This window comes from Solenopsis invicta, chromosome 11, assembly GCF_016802725.1.
Source record: "Solenopsis invicta isolate M01_SB chromosome 11, UNIL_Sinv_3.0, whole genome shotgun sequence".
In the NCBI taxonomy this organism is placed as follows: domain Eukaryota; kingdom Metazoa; phylum Arthropoda; class Insecta; order Hymenoptera; family Formicidae; genus Solenopsis; species Solenopsis invicta.
Window position 1 is genome coordinate 17,747,195 of NC_052674.1, and position 25,491 is coordinate 17,772,685.

General features: G+C 33.3%; 1 protein-coding gene across 2 annotated transcripts in view; it reads left to right on the forward strand.

Annotated features, from left to right (window-relative positions):
* Positions 1–14,986: 14,986 nt before the first annotated feature.
* Positions 14,987–25,491, forward strand: part of LOC105194724 (cytochrome b561 domain-containing protein 2) — a 49,452-nt gene continuing 38,947 nt past the window's right edge. For both annotated transcript variants that reach the window (XM_039454929.1, XM_039454928.1), the window contains exon 1: positions 14,987–15,289. The gene's annotated coding sequence lies outside the window, so the exon portion shown is untranslated. The remainder of the gene's footprint in view (positions 15,290–25,491) is intronic.

Genomic DNA, 25,491 nt, shown 5'->3' on the forward strand with positions numbered 1-25,491 from the left:
TCGCGGCCTTCGCCCGCATAACAGGACGGAAGGCGAAGGCGCCTGGGCCGGACGGAATATACAGCAAAGTCTGGGCCCAGGCGTCTTCGATTATCGGGGAGGCACTTTGTGTCACGTACACGAAGTGCCTCCGTGAAGGAACTTTCCCCAGGAGGTGAAAGAAGGCCCGGCTTGTCCTCCTCAAAAAGGCGGGCTAGCCAGCGGAGAGTCCCTCCACATACAAACCCCTTTGTATGCTGGATGATGCGGGCAAGATCTTTGAGCGAATCATTGCCAACCGCATTATCCGGCATATATTCCGGTACGTTCCCGAATTGTCCCCCGCACAATACGGGTTCCGAGAGGCGAGATCGACTGTCGATTCTATAAGACCGGTCCCTCTCGGAATCCATCACGGGGGACGGGGAGGTGGCGTTGGCGATATCCTTGGATATCGCCAATGCCTTCAATAGCATCCCATGGGGCGAGGTTGTGGCGGCGCTTAGCGAACACTTTCGCCTGCCAACCTACCTCGTCGCTATCATTCGGGACTACTTGCGGGACAGGGTGCTGGAGTTCCGGGATAAAACCGGACTCCAGCGGCGGAGGGACATGTCGTGCGGTGTTCCGCAGGGGTCCGTGCTGGGCCCCCTGCTATGGAACGCCGCATACGACAAAGTGCTCCGTGTGGCCCTCCCCCCTGGCTGCCATGTCGTTGGTTACGCGGACAACACGTTCGAGGTAGCTAGGGGAGCCTCCTGGGGAAAAGCAGTTGCAATGGGCAACTGGGCCGTGGCCTGCGTCGTCGGCTCCATAAAGAGCCTGGGCCTGCGGGTAGCCCCGGAGAAGACGGAAGCCATCTTCTTGCACGATGGCTTGTCCGGGGTACCGCCCGAGGCCTTCGTCTGGGTGGACGACACCCAAATCCGAGTGGGGGCAACCCTCAAATACCTGGGGTTGCAATTGGACGGTCGATGGGCCTTTGTCGAGCACTTCGACAAATTGGCCCAGCAATTGGGCAAAATGACGGAAGCCCTCCTGGGATTGATGCCCAACCTCCGAGGTCCGGAAGTAGGTGCGAGGCGCGCATAAGCCTACGCGGCCATGGCCGGGGCCCTGTACGGGGCTCCGGTCTGGTTTCGCGAGGCGTTGGCCAGCCGCCGCATAAGGGATGTGCTGCACGCTGTGCAGCGGCGGCTGGCGCGGAGAATCGTGCGCGCCTATCGCACTGCCCCCAGCGCGGCGACCTTAGTACTGGCGGGGCTCCCCCCGGGGGAATTTACGGCCGACGCCCTGGCATGGTCATATGCCAGGGCGAAGGCCGTCCGCCTGCAGGGGGTGTGGTTACCCCCAGGGTCGCCGCGCTATTGCGAGAGAGGGCTCGCCGGCGGGCCATGAGTTCTTGGCGAGAGAGTCTCGCCAATGACCCGCCGGCGGCAGGATCCCGGATCTTGGAGGCCGTTCTACCCCACTTGGACGAATGGGTGGGCCGCCCTTGGGGCGGCTTGTCCTACCGGACGACACAGGTGCTCACCGGGCATGGCTGCTTCGGTGAGTACCTGTGCAGGATAAGGAAGGAACCAACGCCGCAGTGCCACCACTATGAGGCCAACCAGGACTCCGCGTAGCACACGCTGTCCAGTGTGGGAGGAGCTGCGCGGAGTCCTGAGAAGAGAAATTGGAGACGACCTCTCCCTGCGGGCCATCATCAGCCAGATGGTCCGTAGGGAGAGCGCTTGGGTCGCGGTCTTCTCTTTCTGCGAGCAAGTAATGCGGCAGAAGGTGGAGGCCGAAACCATTAGGGAGAGGAGGCCGGGGGAACGCATGCCCCCCTGCGACAACAACGACGACAGGGGCGGCCGGGACGGGGGCCATGACCCACCTTGGCTCCCCCTCCCCGGCCGCCCCGAAGAAGAATGAGGTCCGCCTCCCGCCCACCGGGCCGCAGCGGCCCGTCTGCCAAAAGGCGGCGGGGATGCGGGCGATCAGTTGCCGTCGCCCCCTCCTTCCCCACAATTGGGGAGGAGGAGGAGAGCGACGGCGCTAACACAGAGAGGGGGCGACCCTCCTCCCCAGCGGCTGCCGCCCCGCCTTCTGGACGCGCAGCCGTGGGAGGAGGGCCCCTCACATCGGTGGTAAGCCCGGCGAGGCAGATCCGACCTGACGGTCTGGGGGGGGGCGACCCTGCGGTATAACGCGGAGTCGCTTCCCCCCACTGCCTCGCCGGGTTGGGGGGAGAGAAAAGGATCTTCTCTCCCCCCCCCCCAGGGTAGTAGGGAGGACCGCGCTGCCGTCAACGCGGCGCGAAGAGGCCCGGGGTTACGGCGGGGGCCGGATACCCCGGGCTTTACCCCCGAAACACCAGGGGAAGAGGCGGGGGGGGATGGTGTCCCCCTCCCCCGACCTAGGGCAGACTAGGTCCTCAAGCCCGGCCAGGTGCTTCCACCTCTGGAAATACCTGGCGCGCCGAGTCGGCTCAGGCCGACCGGGTCCGGGGGGCTCCGGAAGTATGCTGAACGCGTTCCCGGAGGCCCCCAGTCACGGACCAGGGCAGACTCGGAGGTTTTAGTGGGTATGTCCCCACCGACACGTCGTCGGCGGGGAAGAGCCCCACATAACTACCAGGCCACCCCCGGGGCCTGGGGTATGCGGTAACGCATTTCCTCTCCGTTATAAAAAAAAAAAATAAAAAGGGTCTAAGAGATCACCAGCGAAAGCGTTCGCTTTCAGTCTGAAAGCGAACGCAGAGCCCAAGACGCATTGCGCGAAGGGCCTCTTGAGAAGAGGGGGGCCGATGACCTCTGTGTCTGGGGACGGTGTCGCTCTCGCGGCTCGCGTCCTGGCATGAGGGGAGTCGGTTCCCCGGAGAAGTAGACGGGCCGGCAGGATCTCGGAGTCTCCGTATCTGTCGGGCTGGGCCGTCTCCGGGCCGCGCGGAATTGATCCGGGTTTAGGTCCGAGCGGCGGTGGATGCCCCGGCGCTGTCCCCATGGGAAACTCTCCCCGAGGTTTCGGGTCGGGGTTCATTACTCAGGGTTATGACCTTGACAACATATGTCAAGGTCAAGGTCATCGGGGCAGCCTCCCCTATTCGATATATTTACCCATGATATTCACCTATTATTCCTTTATTTAAAAATTTTTTAATTTTTATCTTCTCCGCCTTCTTAAATTCCTTTCTCCTTTCTATATTAGTCCCATTTCAAAACTTTTACTCTTTCTTTCCTTCTATTATTAATTCATTCTTATCCTTTTTCTAATCCAACCTCACAAAGTTTGTACACAAAAAAGCATTTTAATAAAAATATTATAATAAATATTAAACGAAATTGATATCTGAAAATGTGGTACAACACAAAATATCAATTTTTTATAATGACAATTTTTACAACCATAAATATAAGAACGTTTAATAAAATTTATCTGAAATAATCATATAGTCGTCTAAGGGAAAAGAAAAAGAAAAATCTTTAGATGCAGGAAACAATAAATTTGCAATTACTTTTGACTTCTTGACAATTATTATGCGTGTAACTCTCAATGCGATTAAGTATAACTATCAACGCGATCTCTGCAATGATAGGAGCTCACAAAGTAAGCAAAACGGGAAAACCAATCAGCATCTCGGAAAAGCGACATCAATAACTTCGATACATTCAATATATTCTTTACATGCCTTTTTCTATATAGGATTAATTTGTTTAAGAAAAACAACCATTTATTTGTAAAAAATTGTGTTTCTTCCTGTAAATGATACGCAATAGCGTCTTTTACATGGAAGGACAAAAAATATACATGGCGCGAGCCGCTACCGCATACCAAGAGATGCGGTAGCGTCTTTTAAACGGAAGGACAAAAAAAATATACATGGCGCAAGCTGCTGCCACGTCTCTTGATTAAGTCTTTACACGTTATCCTTACAAAATGTTCTTTGAATGTTACTTCTTGTGAAAAATATTATCAATTGATCAAACTGGGTAAGACACCTTTTGCAAATAAGTGGATGATTCATCAAACTTTGGTCGAGGTAATAATTTCGAAACAAATTTTTCATTTTTTTCGATGTGCAGGTTGGGGAATTTGGAGATGCTAGTTAACAAATAGATATTATTGAAATCGATTTTCATTTTAATTATGTGATAATATTGTTTTAGTTCGTTTTTAAGAGCTACGCTTAAAACCGGATGTAATGGTGCGTAGTTCGAATGAATTGGAAACTATGTAAATATCACATATGAAATATTATTGTAGTACTAATTAAGATCTCGTTATGACTGTTTGGCTGATCTTTTATTTAATTTGTTATATACAAATCATGTCTTAAATCTATATTATATTATATAATCAATGAAACTTTTTTAACCTTCTTAGAGTTTTCGCACACATCTCTATGCATTCCATATTTGATAAGGTAATACTTCATATGCATTAGTATATAATTCTTCTTTAAAAAAGAAGTTTTGAATAAATCTTTTCCCCAGACAGCATACAATATTAGTAAAATATTTATTAAATATCTATAATATTGTTGTGCCTCTTTTAATGTTGTTAGTACAACTAGCCTCGAAAAATCAATACATAAATTTTTAAACGTAAGAATAAGCGCATTTTCTAACGAATATTGTAATTACTCGGGCTTAAGTTCTGTCATATGTATGTTAAAGCTTCTTATTATAAGATCAACGTTTAACTAAAACTGTTCTAATACGAAAAGTCTCCTCTTTCCTTTCGCGAGTATGCGTATCGCGAGTGAGAGTGTGCGCGGGAGCTGAGAGTGCAACATTTTTGGAGATTCGTCCAGGATGCAAATAGGATCTCCGATGCTGTTATAACAATGATTTCTTCGGGGATGGAACGTCGTTCCCTGCAAAAAAGGATGCAAGTACAGACAGGGGACCTTGACCGAACCGAATCCGAAACCGATGACCAGATCATAACCGTTATTTTTGTCAGACCGAAACCGAAATATTGTGCAGGCTAATCGACCGTAACCGTAACCTGACCAAAAATATTTTTCCGGTTTTTTCGGTCAGATTTTCGGTCAGATTTTCGGTCAGATTTTTTCAAATGCTATTAAAGATCATACTGAATATCAGGTAAAAAAGGAGAAAAAGTACATGCAACGTTCCCTCTCTACGAGATAAGAATAAAAGAAAAAGATACACGGCATCTAGATTTCATCTTTTATTTCAAAATATTTTTAACGCTCCATAAATATGCAGTTGATTTTAAAAATTAATTTTTCTTTTAATTTGTGAACATAAAATGAACACAAAAGAATAAGATTTTTGTAATGTTAAAACTAAATTTTTAAAGTTAAATTTATGTTTCAATTTTTCCGGTTCTTTTAGAGGACCGAAAAAATTAGACAATTTTAATTGAACTTTTAAGACCGTAGATATTTACTTCTAGATTTTCAATAAATAACGATATCACAGGGTGTCTACAGAGGGTTACTTATTTATTTCTTTGCTTTTATTATGATAATTTGATTAAGATTATTATGTTATTTTATAGAGAAAAATTACCATTAATACCAGAAAAAAAAATAACCCATAACGCTGCAAGTTGCTGAGAATGTTAAAGTAAAATAAAAACAAAAAGAATGAGATTTTGAAGGACCCAAAACCTCCAATGATTTTTAAACATTTTTATATTAAACAAGTGTTGTTTACAATAAACAGGAATTTTTTATAGTATGATATTTATATTTGTATTATTTTTATACATTATTATTTTTGTACGTTATTAAATTTTACAATAGGTAATTGTACGTCTATAACCGTAACCGAAATTAAAACGGTGACCGTAATCGTTATCAGTTACAAAACCAAAACCGAAACCGAAAATTGCATATTATCTCTGACCATAACCGTAACCGGACCAAAATTTTATTTCGGGCAGGGTCCCTGGTACGACAAATGGACTCTCCTGCAAAGCAGACTCTTTCCAAGCTGTTGCCATACAGTGACAAGTGACAACTGCATGTTGAAAGACAGAGACCACAGCAACAGAAAGAAGAGAGGCGTGAGCTGCTGCAACAAGTGATTGCAACATGAAGACTAACGACCGTATTCATAGTTCTTCCTTGAGCAACGAGAAATTATTATTTAAGTCTTGTTATTGTCTTTGTCTCATGTATTATGTTTTACCCTATGCAAAATAAAGACAGACAAAAACAAGAAATTCTCATTTCTTAAGGAGGGCCTATGAATATAAACGTTGATAGTTTTAAACGTCGACAATTTTTGATAAAATAATAAAAAGTATCCATAGTAAATGATAGTGCAAAAAAACATTAAAACTATCGATATTATTGATAATTTCAAAAATAAAATATTATATATACTAATAAATTTTTGGACTTTTAACTCTTTCAGTCTTTGCTAGTTCAATTACGATACTTTATGCACTTAGCACCACCATGGAGTTTTAGTTGGTAGGAGTCCGACATAACTTCCCCCTCTTCCCGGAGAAGGTATCCATGATCGATTTCCCCATGTTATAAAAAAGGGGAAAAGATTATAAGAGATAAATAAATAAAATGGTCAATAATTCAAGCCTACATACATAACTTAGTGTTGTAACGGTACGCGGTTTCGCACGGTGCGGGAATTCGAGATCAATCCGGTTGGTCGCTTGGTCAAGTACTCGAAATAATCGTACCCGGTTATTTGTTTGATAAAAAAATGTAAATTGATTTATTCAGTTAAAGAATAACATGCAGCCGTTGACAAAATAAAACAAACCAAAAGTGTAATGGTCACTTAGCAAAGCCGCAAACAAAAAAAAGCACTTAATAGTATACGCGAAGAGAAAAGAATGTAAATAAATTTACGTAATAATTCGGAAAACAAGAACTCGTAACTAAATTAATTGGAAAAGTTATAACGGAGAAAACAATAGCTCGTAAATAAGCTATATGAAATATTACTGACTCGTGTTAATAACTCTTAAGTAAAGGAAAACGAGATGACGCGTAACTAACAGAATAGGTAATTCCACGGTGATTATGCGGACTTGGTCCGTTCGATATGTGGCCGATATGTTGTTTCGATTCCGTGATTTGTCCAAGCACGCCCTATGCAAAAGAGCGTCCTATAGAGCATCGAAATTTTTCAGAGATATTTCAGAAATATTTCATGTAAAAATTGAAACATCTCAGAATCATTGCAAAATATTTCTGCAACATCTCTGAGACAGCTCTGCAATAGCAAAATGTCCGCGATTCTTTCACTTGAAATCTTTCAGAGCTGTCTCAGAGATGTTGCAAAAACATTTTGCAATGTTTCAATTCCTTACATAAAATATTTCAGAAATTTTTCAAAGATATTTTAGCCAGCATTGATATAAAAAACATTAAAAAAAACTTTTTTTAGATTAGATTTTGAACAAAATCTTACTATTCTTTTACATATAAGATTCTATTTCACTAATTAAAATTACGCATTATTTTAAAATTTTTTTAAACGCATCAACGGAATTCGAACTTAAGAACTTAAGATTTCACAATAACCTAATACGCTAGCTCCTAAGCTAAGTGTATAATTGGGATGTCGGCAGTAAAAAATTATATTTGAAGTAAAGCTGATATAAACAGGAAGGAACTTGCATCTTGTATCACGCGAACACTTTCACTAGCCCTGATTATTCATAACCTTAAATATTTTTAATATAAATTATATAAATAATTAAAAGTTGTTCCTGCCCATGACCAAACCAGTAAAGATAGTAAAAAAATAACAATTAGAAATAGTACCGCAATATGAAAAAACATTATTGACGTACAATACACGTTGCAAAAATCAATTTTGCAACTGATTGTTATAAACAAATTGTTAAAACTTGACTATAATGGAAAATTGATTGCGCCAAACAATTCAACGGGAAAAATTATTAAAGAAAGATATATATAACGCTTTTTTAATTATTAAAGTTGTTATAATTGTTATAAACAAATTTGTTGAATAATTAATTTTGCAACGTGCTTTTTATTTCAATAATGAAAGTGAAATGTTTTAAAGATAATTCAATTAAACTTTTCAAAAATTATTTTTACGTGGAAGATTCCAATGTGAAAGGTTGAAATGATTTTGAAACCTTTCAGAAAGCTTTCTGCAATAATCGGTGCTATATGGGATGTCTTATTTATAAAAGATTGAACGCAATAATCAACAAAATATAATGTCGTTTCTAACTTTCTAATGTTTTTTTTCATTGAGATAATTTCCTAACAAATTCAGCAAAAAGCAGAAAATGTGAAAAAAATCGATTTTACACGGGGTTTCTTCTTAAATTCTATTTAATTCACTGATTAAATTTATGTACAGTGCGATTTTTCTAATACGATTTTGACCCTCTTATAGCCGATAAAAATAATTATATATGTAATTTTTGAATAACTATGACAGAAGAACCAATAAACTATGTAGAGAATTAATTATTTTAAAGAAAATCTGGCAAAACTTTATAAAAAGGGAGCAGCCTCTGACGACCTTGATCTTGATATATGTTATCAAGGAGAGGATACTCAACAAGTTTTCGTTATAAATTAATCGGCGCTCTCGTACAGTTTTCGAGATATACTAAGTGAAATAAAAAATGGTTTTTCTGTAATAATTAAGAAAAACTGTTTTTTCTTTCACCAAAAATATTTCGAAAACTTTACGAGAGCGCCGATTAATTTATTAGAAAAAATTGTTCAGTACCCTTGCCTCTATAACATATGTCAAGGTCATCAGAGGCTGCTCCCCTTTTATAAAGTTTTACCAAAAATCCAAATTAATTCATTAAAAAACTAGTTTAAATACTCAAAATCTTTGCTGCGTCTTCTACAAAATTTCTTTTATTAATCTATTAAAATTAAGTAAACAATTTATATTGTACAGAATATTACGCTAAAATAAAACTGTCAAATGTCTTCTATCAAACGTGTATTTTTTCATTCTGTTACACAATAAAAGTTAATTAATTTCAACAACTTTCCGTGGGATATTCTATGATGCAATTACTTAATTAATATTCTTTTCGTCATAATGTATTAATTCTATATATAATATTATAAAATTGCATAATCAACAGAAGGCATCAGTAAAATCCAAATGATTATCCTTATCTACAATAGGCTTTAAGTATATGTGAGTGTATGTACTTGTTAATCATATCTTCTCAATCAACATGATAATAATACCAATAAAGTCCTAATTAATATGTTAGTACATCTAAAATATGTTTCACTGTTTTTATCTTGCAAAGGTCACGTTTTAAGATAAGTATAATTACCTTACTAAATTTGATAAGAATTTTAAATAGCGTTTAAATAAATTAATTTATTAATATTCGAAAAAAATATAAATGCAGAAAAAAATTAAGAAAAGACGAAAGATATTATGTTTAATAAGTAAGGAATATTGAACGTTTTATTCATATTGTTACTTCGACAAAATTATTTATTTATATAAAAATTAAACAAATTAATAATACAAACATTAAAACAAGAAATACTTATTATTTTAATATTAAATAAAACATAAAATATTTAGAATAATATTATTAATATATTTTAAACATTAAAAAATATATCATTAAATAATATTTTAAGAACACTTTTAAAATATTATATAAGAACATTTAAAAGTTATATAAAATTAATGTTTCAAAATGTTTATTTAACATATATTTAATATTAATTTAATATTTACTTCAGATTAATTACTCATTTAAAATAATTATTTAAAAAATACCGTTTAACATTTTTTTACATTAATTTATTTATTTTACATTAATAACTCATTTAAAGTAATGATTTAAACAAATATTTATCTGATATTTATTTTACATTATTTATTTGTAATAACGATCAAAAGTAACTAATTTCTTTATATTTAATTTAATTATAGTGTCATATTGATTTCTTTGGTTATGTACTTATTTAAACGAATAGTAGAAAAGTTACTTCCGCGCAACGCTATTCCATATATATATATATATATATAAAGTCAATAAAAAATTACAACTTTATATATGTATATTTAGAAAAAAATACACTTCAATTACATATCTTATCTGTTTGACAACGTATATTAAAGTGATTTATTAGTAGTGCATACGTATTAATAAAGTACCTATTCATGGATTATTTCCGGTAGACAGAAGTCAAGGAAAGTTAAATGTTATCATTTGTATGGATAACCGACCAAAAATTTCCCAAAAAAATTTCCGAATATTTTTTCGTTTCAAAAAATATTTCTATTTTTATTTTATTTAATGTTCAGAAAACTATTTTCACAATACTAAAATAAATATTTCTTTAATGAATAAAAAGAATCATTCTATTAATTATACTTAAATGTTGTAACATAAGAAAAATATCAATGCAACATCACATGCAATGTTATATAACTCTCATTTTAATGTTATTAAAAGTTTTAGATTTGCGTCAAGCTTTGCCTACAATAACGTTGTATATAACATTACAAACTACATATTCAGAAACGTTACATGTCGTCATTAAATATCATTCTAGCAACATATTGTTGAAAAGATATTAAAACGTACTTTAACTGTATAAATTATACTATTATGAGCTGAATAAAGCTTATTTGTTATTTATTTACGTTAGAGGACACTGCGCCGATAAGCTTGATCTTGACGTATAGTATGTTATAGAAGTAAAGAGAGAACTTTTCCTTATAAATTAATCGGCAGTCTCGTATAATTTTCAAGTATAATTTTCATACTTACATAAAACTCATTTTTAAAAGTTCATTATTTTCATTATTTAACACCTTGAATATGATGAATAGTGTACTATTCCATATGAGTTTATAATTTTCTGTGCGAAGCTACAAGGTGTCACATAAGGAAAGTAATAAAATTTTAAAAATGAGTTTCGTGTATATTTCGAAAACTGTACGAGACCGGTTATTTTATAAGGAAAAGTTCTTCAGTATCCTCACCTCTATAACATATATCAAGATAAAGGTCATCCATAAGGTATCTGCTAATATAAACACTTAACGTCCATTTTATTTCTTTTTATTATTTTATTTATGGGAATATTAAAATAAATTAAGTAAGAATAAAATTTTTATTTTAATACTTACTAGCCATTTTTCGTTCTTTACTAACCATCGTGGTGACACTCGCATTTTACGCTTCTATTGAAGAGTGTAGTCTATTACAGGGTGACAATATAATTGTGACATTTTTTTTATGGATTTTAGAACACTGACTTACTCATCGAACGGTGGACGTAATTGCTTGGATTCACACATAACAAATTATGTTCAATCACTCGGTGAGCAGGTTACATTTCAAAAACCATTGAAAAAAAGTGTCATAACTATTTTGTTCACCACTGTATGTACACCGTAATGCGATGGTTTCTAATCGTAATTTTTCTTACAATTAGTTTCAACCTTTTAGTATAAGATTAAAAAGTGAAATGACAATAACAAATCGATAAAACTATGTAATTTTAGCAAATATGTGAACAAAGTTATAGTAAACGCAGAGTAATTTTTGAAAAATCATAACTTTCTTAAAAATTATCATAGAGAACTGATTCAAAAAAGGAATTAAAGGATTATATTTTTATTTAAAAAATGTTCCATTGGTTTGGATCCATAATTTAATGTTAATTGTGCAACATGAATATACTATATGCTTATTTTTATAATATAAAATTAGTGAATAATATGAGATTTTTACTAAATAGCTTCAATTTTGTGAGTTTAATCAATTTTAATACAAATTTATGAGTGTTGAAAAGAAAAAATTACATCTTTATATTTATACAAGATGTTCCTAAACCAACGATAAATATTTTAATGATGGATTCTTTGGAAAATTTTAAGACGAAAATTCTAATACCAAAATGTTGAAGCTATAATAATTTTCAAATGGCAACAGTTTAAAAGTTACGAATAACAGGGCTAGAATTTTGCGTGCTCAGGGATGGCACCCTGTATAAATATAAAGATCTAATTTTTTCTTTTCAACACTCACAAATTCGCATTAAAATTGATTATTGACAGGAAAACACACGGATAGCTATTAAAAGAAATGCAAAATATGCTTTTATGTCAAAGAAACTTTACTTGTGGTCCATTTTTACGAATTTGGTAAATACGAGACAAGTCATATTTTCATAATAAAACACTTAATAACAAAATGACGTACATGACATCATCTCTTCATCAATCTGTCACGTTTCACGTCTATTAGTTCTAATTTTGTTCGCGACGAAAGGTCGCTACTTAAAAGTATTAGATCGAGTTTCAAAATATGCATTTCTTGAATCTAATAAAAATAACTAAAAAAAAATAAATATTTACTCGACAATGCAAAATTATTTTGATTGATAAACTGAAAATTAATGAATGCTTAATTATAGTGAATATTTCGCAATTGTACTAAAGCATAATTGCGCATCAAACTTAATACGTATATCAATGTTTTTAAAAATGTAAAAATTAGATTATTGAGAGTTTACAGATGGGATGGGGAGAAAAGACTTTCGCGAGCGCAAAGGCTCCGAGACTTCGAATTCGCTTCACTCCTTATATAATCATAGAGACTGCATTTGACTCTCGAGAAAGCGTTTGCGCCATCTGTCGATCGCGCCGCGCTACTTGTTCTCCAAATTTATTTATTTGAATAAAGTAAATTTTTGTTGTGTGCTTCAAACAAATGATTTCTATGGTTTGTTAAAATATTTATTTATTAATGGCAAAAAAATATTGGTTTTAAAACACCAGAAACTGTGTGATTAGCTAACATTTTATTAGAATAAATAAATACTTCTTAAACGTACTGAATGAAATAATTGTTAGATTGAAATTATTATTTTCTAATGTCAAATTAATAATTTCTTTCGTTCAAATAAATATTATGTATGTATATATATATATATATATATATATATATATATATATATATATATGTGTAACTTTCAAGTCTTGTAACTCGAAAAATACTTTACGAAAAAACATTAATTTATATTGTTTTGGAAAAGTCTCGAGATAAGCTATGAGAATATGCAATAAAAAGTAGGCAGTTCCATTCAAAAAATTGAAGGTGACCTTTACGTGACCTTAAAGCAATTCAAGGTCATATTAATGACCATCTTATGTCCCTGTCAAAACCATACAACTTTTGTCTAAAACATTTTTGCTGAAAATGCTTTATTGAAGAATTATCAAGGTGAGTTTTTTTAAAATGGGACACCCTATATATATATATATATATATATATATATATATATATATATATACACATACATACACATACACACACATACACATATAGATAGTAAATAATTTATTTACTGAGAATAAAAATAAATATTTTTTAATTCCAAAATAATAATACCTTTGATTACAAGAAATATTTATTTACAATTATAAAAAAAAATATGTTCTTGGTTTTAACCCGTAATGGTCACACTTCCAAATAATAACATAATGGTCACATGGAGTCCACTGAACTCCCCTGCACAAAATCAGTTGCCTTTTGCCAGCTTTTTGATATTTCGTCGCAAAAATTTTACTGAACATACTTTGAAGTCTATTCTTTATCATCTAATATTTTATTATCATCTCATATTTTTTTAAATTTAACATAGTGAAAAAAGTTCAAATAGAAAAAACATCAAAATTTGACTTTTTTACAAAAATACTCATAAAATTTTTAATTTTGAGGTAATTCAACAAAAATTTAGGAGTGTATTCTCAAAATAGTGTGCCTTCAGATAAATTTAATGTAATAAACCAATTCAAATAAAAAAAATTGCAAAATTTGACATTTTTTACAAAAATATTCATAAAATTTTTAATTTTTGAGATAATTCAACAAAAATTTAGGAGTATGTTCTCAAGAAAGTATACTTTTAGATAAAAATTAGTTTCATAGAAGGTTGTTCGATTTTGAATGATCTGTCTACCTTTAAAGTTTGAAGAAGGACGCGTGGAGTCTTTTGAACTTTGTGTGACTATTACGGATTAAAACACCACGACTTTAGTTTAAGATAATATTCTTTGAAATTAAGTAAATGATTTTGTAATTGAATTTTTCAAAAAACAAAGTTTTTATTTTTAGTTTACTCTAATCAGGTAAATATATATTTCAAATATGCCTTTATTTTTAATAAATTAATAACTTCAAATAAAGAAAAATTTAGAAAATCAAAATAAATATTTTGTTATTATAAGTGACAATATGCTTGCTTTTTTTGTAAGTTAATGTCACTTTTATTGTCCTCTACCTCAATGATTTTAAAATATTACATAAGAATATTCTTAATAGATTTGAAATTTTAGCAATATTTAATACTAGTACATTGGTTTTATTAAAATAAATAAATATTTTTTTTATTCAATTACTTTAAAAACTAAATTTAAATAAATATTTCTTAAAAAATGGCTCCTACTTTTAAGTAAATGTATTTACTTCATCTAAGAAAATTATTTAACAGTTGTAAGAAAATATTACTTGGCTTTAAATAACGTTTAAGTAACTTAAAGTGAGTAAATTTTTATTAATGAAATAATTTACTTAACCGCAAGTAAATATTTAATTGGAAGCAGGGCAATCTGTTTAAATTAAATAAATTATTTATTTGATTCAAGTAAATGGATTTTAAGTTATTATATTTGCTTGAAGTAATTTTTTTTCTCAGTATAGGCTCTTTATGGAAAGATATAGTTCCTATGTTTAAATAAGTAAAAATTTAAATAATTCCGACGATCAAGTTAATGCTTTGAATGATTTAAATTAAGTAGTTATTATATTAATATGACATCCATTTAATTCATCTGTATTTTATTTGTATCTTTAGCCGATGTAACTCATAAAGCGTACTTGACCGTGCGATAAAAGTTGATGTCGCGTTATTGACACGTCTCAGAAGACTATTGATAATATTTATACGTGCCTCATTCATCTTATTAATACAACAGGAGTTGCGTAAGTAATGACAACCGTCGCGCGCTTATCGGACGCGGAACAGTTCGTAGCGCAAAAATCTCGCTGGGGACGTCCCGCATTTTTTTCGCTTACTTAAGATTTCTTTAACTAACGCGAATACAGTCTTACGGTTGCCGCCGACGTCGATCTTGATTCGCAGGATCTTCGCTCGCGATCGATCTCGTGCGCGCCATCCGCTTTAATCGCACACGTCGCGTGGTCTCTGGCATATATTACAAGGAAAAATTTTGCGTAGTCAGTTTTTTCGCAGACAATCACTGATCTGTTGTTCGAATCAACTACAAAAGTGCTATTTGCCTACGAATTTGTAGCGTTAACTTATGTAAGTTACATACTCTTTCTTTTCTCATCTCCTTTTAGGGTTAGTATTTTTAATTTTTTAGAAAAATAAAATTGAGGAAAGAACCAAGTTTTTTTCTAAAATATACGGAATAAAATAACTATAAAAATGGGGTACTAGTGTTCCTATTTTTCCAGAAAATTTGAAGGAAAATCTAGCTTTTTTCATTTTTTTTCTTTTGCCGAAACGTACTATCGTAATAGCGATAGTAGACTTAATTGAAAAATTACTTATATTGTTATGTTATCTATTAAGAATATTCTTATGTCATATTTTAAAAGTTTTAAAAGTCGTTAAAGTAGAGAACAATAAAAGTGGCATTATCTTAAAAAAAAATTAGAAAAATATGGTAAAGAAAAAAACTAGAAAGATATAGTAAAGAAAAAAATTGATTTTTCCACTAATTCCCGAGAATTTCCACGGATCAAAAATATTGGACTAAGTGTCCTGTTACTAATTTTCGTTGGACGTACAAATAACTGTTGGTAATGTTATACTGATTCTTAATAATAAGTATTGCAATGAAATATAGAGAATCAGAGAGTGATTCAGTAGAGCAAATTAATATACTTAAGTCGCACTGGGTAAATGTGCGAGATTTATTAATTATATTTGACAGGTTCTATATCCAAAATGTGTTCTGATAAATTCAAAAAATGAAATGTAAGTACGCATTTCTAGGCTCGCGTAAATTAAAAATTTTAACAATAGATAAGCCTTCTATTGTTAAAATTTGAAATAATTAATAAATGAATCTCGCACGTACACTCAGAGCCGCTTAAATATATTAATTTGCTCTACTGAACCACTCTCTGATTTCGAATCTTAATAAGTTTTTACTTCTATTGTCACAATTTGAAATATAGAGTTTCAGTCAAATAAAAGAATATAAAAATTTTCAGTAAGATCAAATAAAAGCACGCAAATTTTGACTATCTTATTGTGTCTTACTGTATTCATACATTTGATTGAAACATCACTACATATAATATTTATTAACACTTTAGCATGCGCATTAAGTAAAATTCGTGTGTGTGTGTGTGTGTGTGTGTGTATGGTGTTTCTTCAAAAAATTGATTATCATTAATAATTCAAGTTTTTTTCTTATTACCGATCTTCTATATTCTTCATCATCTCAATCATAAAATAACGTGATTGTCGCATTTTTGCTATCAAGTGATTAGTCTTTTATCCACTCTAAAATCAGTAAGATACGTTTAGCGGTACGAAATATCGTCAACGCCTCTCAAAATGTAAGTCAATTCCTACTAATATATAAATACATGTAGTTGTAATAATGCGAAATATTAAGTCATTCCCCACATTTTAATTCATTTTTATTTGCATTAAAATTTAATATTTCTTTTTTCTACTTTTAATTTGAAACAAATTAAATAAGAATTAGAATACATTAATATTATAAATAAACAGCACAGACAAAACAAATTTAGAAACACTTTTAGTGACATCCTGGACAAATCTTTGTCTCTTCCTGTCATAAGTTTTAAAACTATTCTAATAAATCATGAGTAAGTACTTGAAAGATATGGAGGAAGATAACTTTGACTATTTATAATTACTATTATTTTATTTTAAAAAGTTTATATTATTATCCAGTAAGAGCATTGATATTTTTTTATGTTTGATTTTAAATTAATGTTTTTGCTTTATTTTGAAACAATCATTTTATTTTTAATTTTTTAGTTACGTCTAACCGAACTTTTGATTTCACAAGAAAATAAACACAAAATTTTAATATTGTATTTCAATTTTGATATTTAATTTTAATATTAATATATTACAATATTAATATTTTGCTTGTTAATGTAATACAATAAAAAAAAATATCAACAAGGCTGAAGACGAACAAAAACAAATTATTCAAATACAAGTACATTGGATCAAAAACCAAAAATTATGGACTTTGCATTGATAAAAAACGTGATAAATTTAAAACAAAGTCACTTTATTCGTGGATTTTTATACAAGGACCATATGGACATTATAAGGAAAAATATATTATATGATAGTTGCAGCATAAAATTGTAAAGAAAATGTTAATTAATACGATTTTAATTATAAGTGAAATTTGAGTTTTTAAATTACTTTAGATGACGTTAAGATTTAATCTCATAAATTGGTAAACATTGAGATTAGGTAACAGTGCGTCGACGACCTTAACCTTGACGTACGTTATAGAAGAGAGCGTACTGATCAAGTACTTTTCTTATAAATTAATCGGCAGTCTCATATTATTTTCGAGATATATTTACATAAGTCTCATTTTAGAAATTTTATTATATTTTCGTTACATGTTATCTTGTATATAATGAATAGTATACTATTCTACATGATTTTACAACTTTCTGGGCAAAACAAGGTCCTTATCTGTATATTGCCTCTACAACATATGTCAAGATCAAGGTCATCAGCATGGCATCTTCTATTCTAAATACTTATCTGTAACTTTATAAATGTTTATTTGAGTAGAAAAAGTTTTATGCAAATGTTATAAAATAAATATTAAACAATAGCCTTATAAGTTAAAGCTGGATGGTAGTGCTGATATGTAATGTGTGATTTTATATACATTTTCAAATTCACGAAACTGTGCGCTAAATAATTTTTTGATCCCACATTTCTAAATTGAACAAAATAATCAATTTAATAACTATAAATGTTATAAGTTGTATACTAGTTGTTTAAGCAATTGAAAAGCTCGAGTTAGGTTGTAACTAATAAAAACTAGTCTCGCGATTTATTTGAATAAATAATGTTGGGAAGGAGAATAACTATTTACATCTTCATTTTTGTTTGTTGATATTTGTGTGATATATTACTTGCTCTTATGACAATTCTACAATTATTTATTTAAATATTATAACTTTTAAATAATAAATTTGTGATGTATATATTCATGTCAGTGCCGCACGCGACTACTAACGTTCGGTCGGGAAGCACGCTCGTTTAAGTGTTAAATCTATTGTACTTATTATAATGCTTATTTTAAATATTATGTGTTTCTTTTCTCTCTCTCTCTCTCTCTCTCTCTCTTCGCTTTCTAAATTTATTTAATTTAAACGAAAAATGTTGTCAAAGCTAATGAGAGTCAGCGCTTATCAGTGCGCACAAGAAAAAGTTTATTCTATATGTCAATAACAAACAAAATGAACGTTTCGACTCTCTTTGGAGTCATTCTCAACATAACACAAATTTTGACTAACATAATATAATCGTAACAGTTAATTTGTCCGGCCATTGTCGATCCGATATTCGGCTGAGTGACTCATGATTTGCACAAGCCGTGGTATAGCTTTTCCACCGTGTATAATAAAGGAGATAGCAAGCTCTCTCTATAACACCAGATCACGACGAAGACCACCGAAACCATGGATAAAAAATTGTGGCAACTTGTAGTCACTATACGAGTAATTTTCGATTGTTATAATTCGGTATTTCTGACAGCGCTGCTTACAAGTGACTTGTTTCCACTTTCTGTCAGTTTTTTGATATGGTTTAGGCTTTTAATACCGCCCCTTGCCGCGCACCACGGCACGCGCCATTATTCGCGCTCGCGAGAACTGCGAGACGCGGTGTGAGGCGTATGACCTTAAAGTCAAATTTTGATACTTTAAAACTTAGTATAAAATACAATTTTCAAGGGATTTTATTTTTGAGTATGCGGCACTGTAGTAGTATTTTTGCAGAATTATTGTGTCGCCGAAAAGTTAAAGTTTTAATATTGCTTTTGAGAGAAAACGATTTTTATTCTTTAAATATTTTTAACGCTCATAATTTTTTTGTTATCTCAATTTCATGTGCACGATAGCGGAGTAAGCGCACTACAAGATTGAAACTTATGATTTTATTGCTAGTATAAGAAAATTATTTTTTTTTGTGTCTGAATAAACTTTAGGAATCAGCGCACGCGAACGCTTCTTGGCTCTCGCGGAAGTCGAGAGGCGCGAGGTAGTCGCGCGAGCAAGTGCCGCGAAACGGGTAAAGAACCTTCTGCGTTTTAAGATATTTAGATGCGACAAGCACGGTATGATAGCTGAATGTACGCGCAACATGTTTTTAGGCAAAAAATTATAGATTTATAGTTGCCACTAGGCAAAAACTATTTTTTTTTGCGGGAAAATAGTTGAGTCGGTCCGCGCGAGCTTCTCAGAGAGAAATTGCAAATGCTATTCTTTCTAAAGCGGCATTCTTCTATTCTTCAGAAATTAAATGTTACACTGTATTAATATTGATAAAACATGGATTCGTGTTTAGCACGCAAAAAATCTATAAAAATCATTTAGTTTTATTACATCCAAAATTTTGCAGGCTAGTGTAATTTGTTTACATGATTCATATTACTACACACAAAAAATGAATTTTTAAAGAAATGGAAACATGCTTTATTTCAAGAATATTATATGCTTAGAATAACACCAAGAATAAAGGAAAAGAGAGTATTACGGTTATTGTGAACATTATGGCTACGCCTGCATTATTTTCGTTGTTAAGTAAGGAATAATTGTATATAGAATTATTGAATTAGTAGCCTGCCATTTTTTATGGCGCTAATATTTCAATACACGATAGCTAATGTGGCAGCCGTTTCACCAGGCGCTACCATTGCGCGCGCCGGCACTGCATATGTTCGCCGGGCGGGCGCTTCCCAAACGTTAGTTCGCGCTGCCTCCGCGATGCGGCGACCGAGCAAAATCTTTCTCGTGATTAAAATTGCATCAAGAAGGGAATATTAAGGCGCTCGAAGTCAACCTCAATAGTTTTCCCGCTTTACAAGGTAAACCTATATGGTTTTCGGTATAGTATTTAGCACTGACGTAATCTAAATGTTGTGAGCACTGTGATCTAGGGATGGGCAATGTATAAAAAGAAGATCGATGATAAATCGAGCGATGTTTGAATAATCGATTGTTTATAAAAATATTGATGAATCAGTTATTTTGAAAGAAATGCTTTTTGGTTGTAGAAATGATTGAGATAATTTTATAAAAGAATAACACAAATTTATACATATAATTTATTTTAATTTTGTTTTTTCTCTCTCTTCCCTCCTCTCTCTATTAAAATTCTCAGGTTTCCGAAATGTAATGCACTTTACAGGTTGTTGAAACTATAAATAATTTTTAGCAAAATTATATTATTATTGCTTATTATATAACATATACATGCTTTCATAGCAAGCCATAAATGCAAATATTGTAATGATAGCATTGATTGGATTGCATAAACAAAATAGTGTGCTATGTTTTTAAAAGAGAAGTTCTGTTTAATTGTAAGTAATGCGTAATTATAGCATCTACAATTTTACATAAATGTCTTATAATTAGTACGCAATTACATTTAAATAAAATAAATGTTTGTGAATAAATTAAGGAAGGCCTTCTAATAAAAGATAAATCTCGCAATTAAATAAAAAAAATTAAACAAATTAAAAGCAAAAATAAACAAGATAAAACAGATAAGATATAACATAAAAATCACAGAGCAGAGACAAGTAAAATCATAGTATTTTTATCTAAATCCCCAGTTTTCTTTTCACAGATTGTTCAAAAACAATAACATTTTGATAACATTGTTCACCAGTAAGACGGCTGCGATTATTAGTTTTCACATTTCCAGCGTCTGAAAATAAATGTTTGCATGGTACTAAAGTAGAAATAATACTTAGATACTGCAATGTTAATTTTGATAGTGTTGGAAATACATGCTTCAATGATTCCCAATATTTGAAAACATTCTTTGAACGTTTAATTACTGGCTTATGTAAATATTGTTTCAATTTCAAACTGAAACTTTTATCTGTATCGTTCATCTCTCTATTTATCACCACAAGATTATCATGCAAATACCACAAATTTGAAGTTGAATTGTTTGCATTATTAGCATTTTGATTGTTTTGTTTTTCCATATTTTTACGTGAATGGTTGGAGATCTTTTTCAGTTGATTGTCAATATCTTGAATTGCTTGAGAAGCTGCTAAAGCATTTTTAAAATGCAGTCATTTGAAGCAAGAATCTGAAATTGTTGAAATTGCGATAATTCGAGTTGATTTCAGTTATTGAAATTTTTTGTTGATCTGATTGAGTAATTTCTGTTGAAACTTGTTGGCAATTTCTGTTGTAATCAGGTAATTAGTAATAGCTACTGTCATGCAATGGATAATTGGAATTATGACGCTGCAATAGCTGGAATAGTTTTCCCAACTTATCTCGGTAATTACACTTGTAACAGTGTATCTGATTTGGTAGCATCTCATCAATGCTACCAAATCCTTTAAAACTAAAATTTTAATTCTTGAGAGCATATCTGGCATATTAGCACATTTCAACATTACTGGATAAACATAATCTTTTAATACCAAAAAACCCTCTAATATGTAGTAAGTTGTGTTCCATCGTACTTCAACATCTTAAATAAATTTCAATATTGTTCTATTGGTTTTTCCATCACGTTTCTGCAATCTTTTTAATTCATTAACAATATTGTGCTTGGTACGGTTCACAATCTTTTACTTTAGTTATAATTTCTATAGTAAACTGGATGAACTGTAATGCATTTGGCACCAAATGAGATAAAAAGTGCGCAAAACAAACTAATTGTTTATTATTTTCAACCAATTTAGTAACTGCACTTTTAATATTTGCTGTACTATCACTAATAACAGCCATGACTTTGTTTAAATACACTTGGAAATTTTCCGTAATTTTTAATAAAGAATCATGTAAGTAGTCACTACTATGATTTTTGTCTAACAGTAAAACTCCTAAACAATGATTTTTCATCTCACAATCAGCTTCCAGGTAATGAATTGTAACGCCAAGATAACTCTGATTGGTAACATCAGACCAGTTGTCACATGTTAAAGTATACGATGATGCTTCTTGAATTTTCTCGAAATTATTCTTTCATAATTTGATACTTTGATTTCTTTAGATTAGTAATGATCTTTTTATTTGGAATGTTATATAATGGTGGAACTTGAATCTCTTCGTTTTTACAGTAAGAAAAAGAAGCTTATCAACAGCAATCATATACATAATTGAAAATGTTACTCTATCTGCAGTTTGTCCGCTCTCTGGAAAAATATATTTTTCATTGTTATATATGTACATATATATTTATTATATTTATTATTATATATATGTTATTTTATTTCATTTATTTATATTTTACTTATTTTGTTATTTGTGTTTGTTATTATTATACATGGTGTTTAGAAACTAAAACTTATGCTTTTGTGGGTTGATAGAGTAAGTTATACTGAGAAGAAAAGTTCTGTCCCATTTTTCATTATTTGCAATAGTTATCGAAATAAAAATTAGTAAAGTTCGTCAAATGAGCGTATATTTTCCCAACCCACCATATGCGTAGACCGCCCGTCTGCGGTGAAACAGCAATGGCTGTCTCACCCGCCTCACCGTGCCGCCTGCCGCGCGGCTGTCTATGGTTTGGCGACGGATAAGCAGTCTGCGTGCGGTGGGTAGGGAAAATACACGCTTATTTGACGAATTTTACAAAATTTTATTTTGATAATTATTGCGAATAATGAAAAATGATAAAGGACTTTTCTTCTCAGTATGACTTACTTTATTAACCCACAAGAGCATAAGTTTTAGTTTTCTGATATCTGTATATTTGTTTTTCAATCTTTCACTAATCTTTGAAGGACTTTATTTTGCTGAAAGCATCAATACGTGATTTGCACTATAATTATTGTTTTAGAGTGTATCATATATCCCAGATAGCAAAATGCCAGCAGCTTGCCGTCAGTTTGCCAACAAATTTGATCACGAATTAACAGCAGATTTCAAGCTGCTGCTTCCTCATTAAGCATAGTTTCTAACGGCACAATTTGTCAACATAGAACGACAATAGAAACGCAGCACTAATCGAGCATTATCTGCTGCAACGTCGTGACAACAAATACATAGTAAATATCGATCACAGTCTGCAATATCAGGAATTAACAGCAGAAAGACAACAAAAATACAGCATTAAATGATGCCACGTTATAAAAGCAGAACCGCGGCAAAGATACAGCACGATATGTCTCATTAAGTACTGAGAGCAAAAATACAGCAAAAATCGAGCACGACGTGCCGTCATGGCGTGACAGCGAAAACGCGGCAGATATGAAACGCGATCTGCTTTATCAGTTGTTGATTGCAAAACTGTTGCAGAAATCGAGCACAGTGTGCCGTCACGACATGACAGCTAAAACGCGACAGATATAGAACACGATTTGATTAATCAGTAATAGACGGCAAAATCGCAACAGATATCGAACACAAGTTGCTGTCAGAAGTAATTGCAAAAATGAAGCAAAAATTGAGCAAGAAATGACGTATTAATAGCTTTTAATTAAAATTTTTTAATTAAAATTTAACCTTAATTAGGAATTAGGGAAATAAATATAAATGTTTCTTATGTGAAAGGATTTTTATATGTATATATATATATATATATTTATTTATTTATTTATATATTCTCAAAAATATATAAACATAATTTATTTATTACATTTAATTTGAATAAAATATGCATCACAATAATCTTACCGACGAGATACGTATAATTATTACTGATGCGGTACATATTACAAAAACACATTGCAATAATATAATATTGTACAATATATTACAATAACCTATCTTAATAACATATCTTAAGACAGGGGCCTTATTCTTGAAAACATGCGAATAATTTGTACATACGAAAATGGCAAAATAATCATTGGGAGAATGCCATTGAATAATTCCATTGGCTATTCTGCCACTTTGGTATACGAAAATTATTTGAATGTTTTCATGAATAGGGCCCCAGAATTGACTCCTAATAGTCTGTTTACAATGCGCACAGTAAACCTTCCAGCGAGAGACACGAAAAGACAGTGCAACACATACTACGATTTACGCTTCATCATTAATCGGATTTAATAATAATTGTAGTTATAAAACTGACCAATCACGAGTATTCCTTTGAAGAATGGAATGACTGTAATTGGGCAATTTTATAACTACGAATGTTGATAAACCCGATTAATGACGCGTAAGGGTTGGTTTATAATAGCCGTTACCGTAAGAAATTCACCAATCGTAGTTGATTATTCTTCTATAAATCGACTATGATTGGTTAATTTCTCATGGTTACGGCTATTATAAAACAACTATAAATGTAGCAACAGTGATTCATTTCATCCTTACTTAATATTAACAAACAACAAGGATAAAATAATTCACTGTCAGAACTGTGCCGCTTAATGAGCTTTCTACAATAAGCTATTAGTCGGTGTCATAAGTCGTGAGCCGTAAAACCTGGTTTATGCAGACTGTAACCGCTAACTTATGCCGGAATCTGTAAGAAATTGACCAATCATAATCGATTTATAGAAGATCAATCGACTATGATTGCTTAATTTCTTACAGATTCCGGCATAAGTTAGTGGTTACGGCCTGCATAAACCAGGCTTAAGAATTGATCAATCACAGTTGAATATTCTCTTCATATTCGACTGTGATTAGTCAATTTTTATGGCTTACAACTTATGCCATCGACTAATGGCTTATTGTAGGACTCATAATGACAAGTTTAATGACGCCATATGCTAAAATCGTTCAATTAGAATTTAGAAATAGAGCATGTTTTAGAGCATTATTAATCCAACTCGGGTTGGGTTAAAACCCGCTGCAATCGAAAACGCTATTAGCATTTTCAATTATTTTTAGATATTTCCGTGTTTCATGAGCGGAAGCTTACAGCGGAACAGAACAACGCGATCAATTACAACCGCAGAAAAGAAAACCAAGCAATTATTGTACAATTGTGATTGGTTACGCTATTCCTGTAAATTTCCGCTCGTGACACATTAGCCTCAGTGGCCGGTATTCATAGTCGATTCTTATTTCAAGATTATCTTAAGTAATGTCTTAAGATGCTGATACAGCTTTCTGATTGATTGATGACATCTTAAGATGATACTTAAGACGATCTTAAATATAGGAACGGACTATGAATACCGGCCAGTGATTGGTTCTACTTTTTCTTATTGTGAATGCGCTCTAATGCGCTCTATGCGCTGCGGTGACACATGTGTGAGCCATTATTTACATGAGTGATCTTCGGTGATTCTGTGCGTGCGGAAGTTTATGTTAGGTTAGATGTTACTT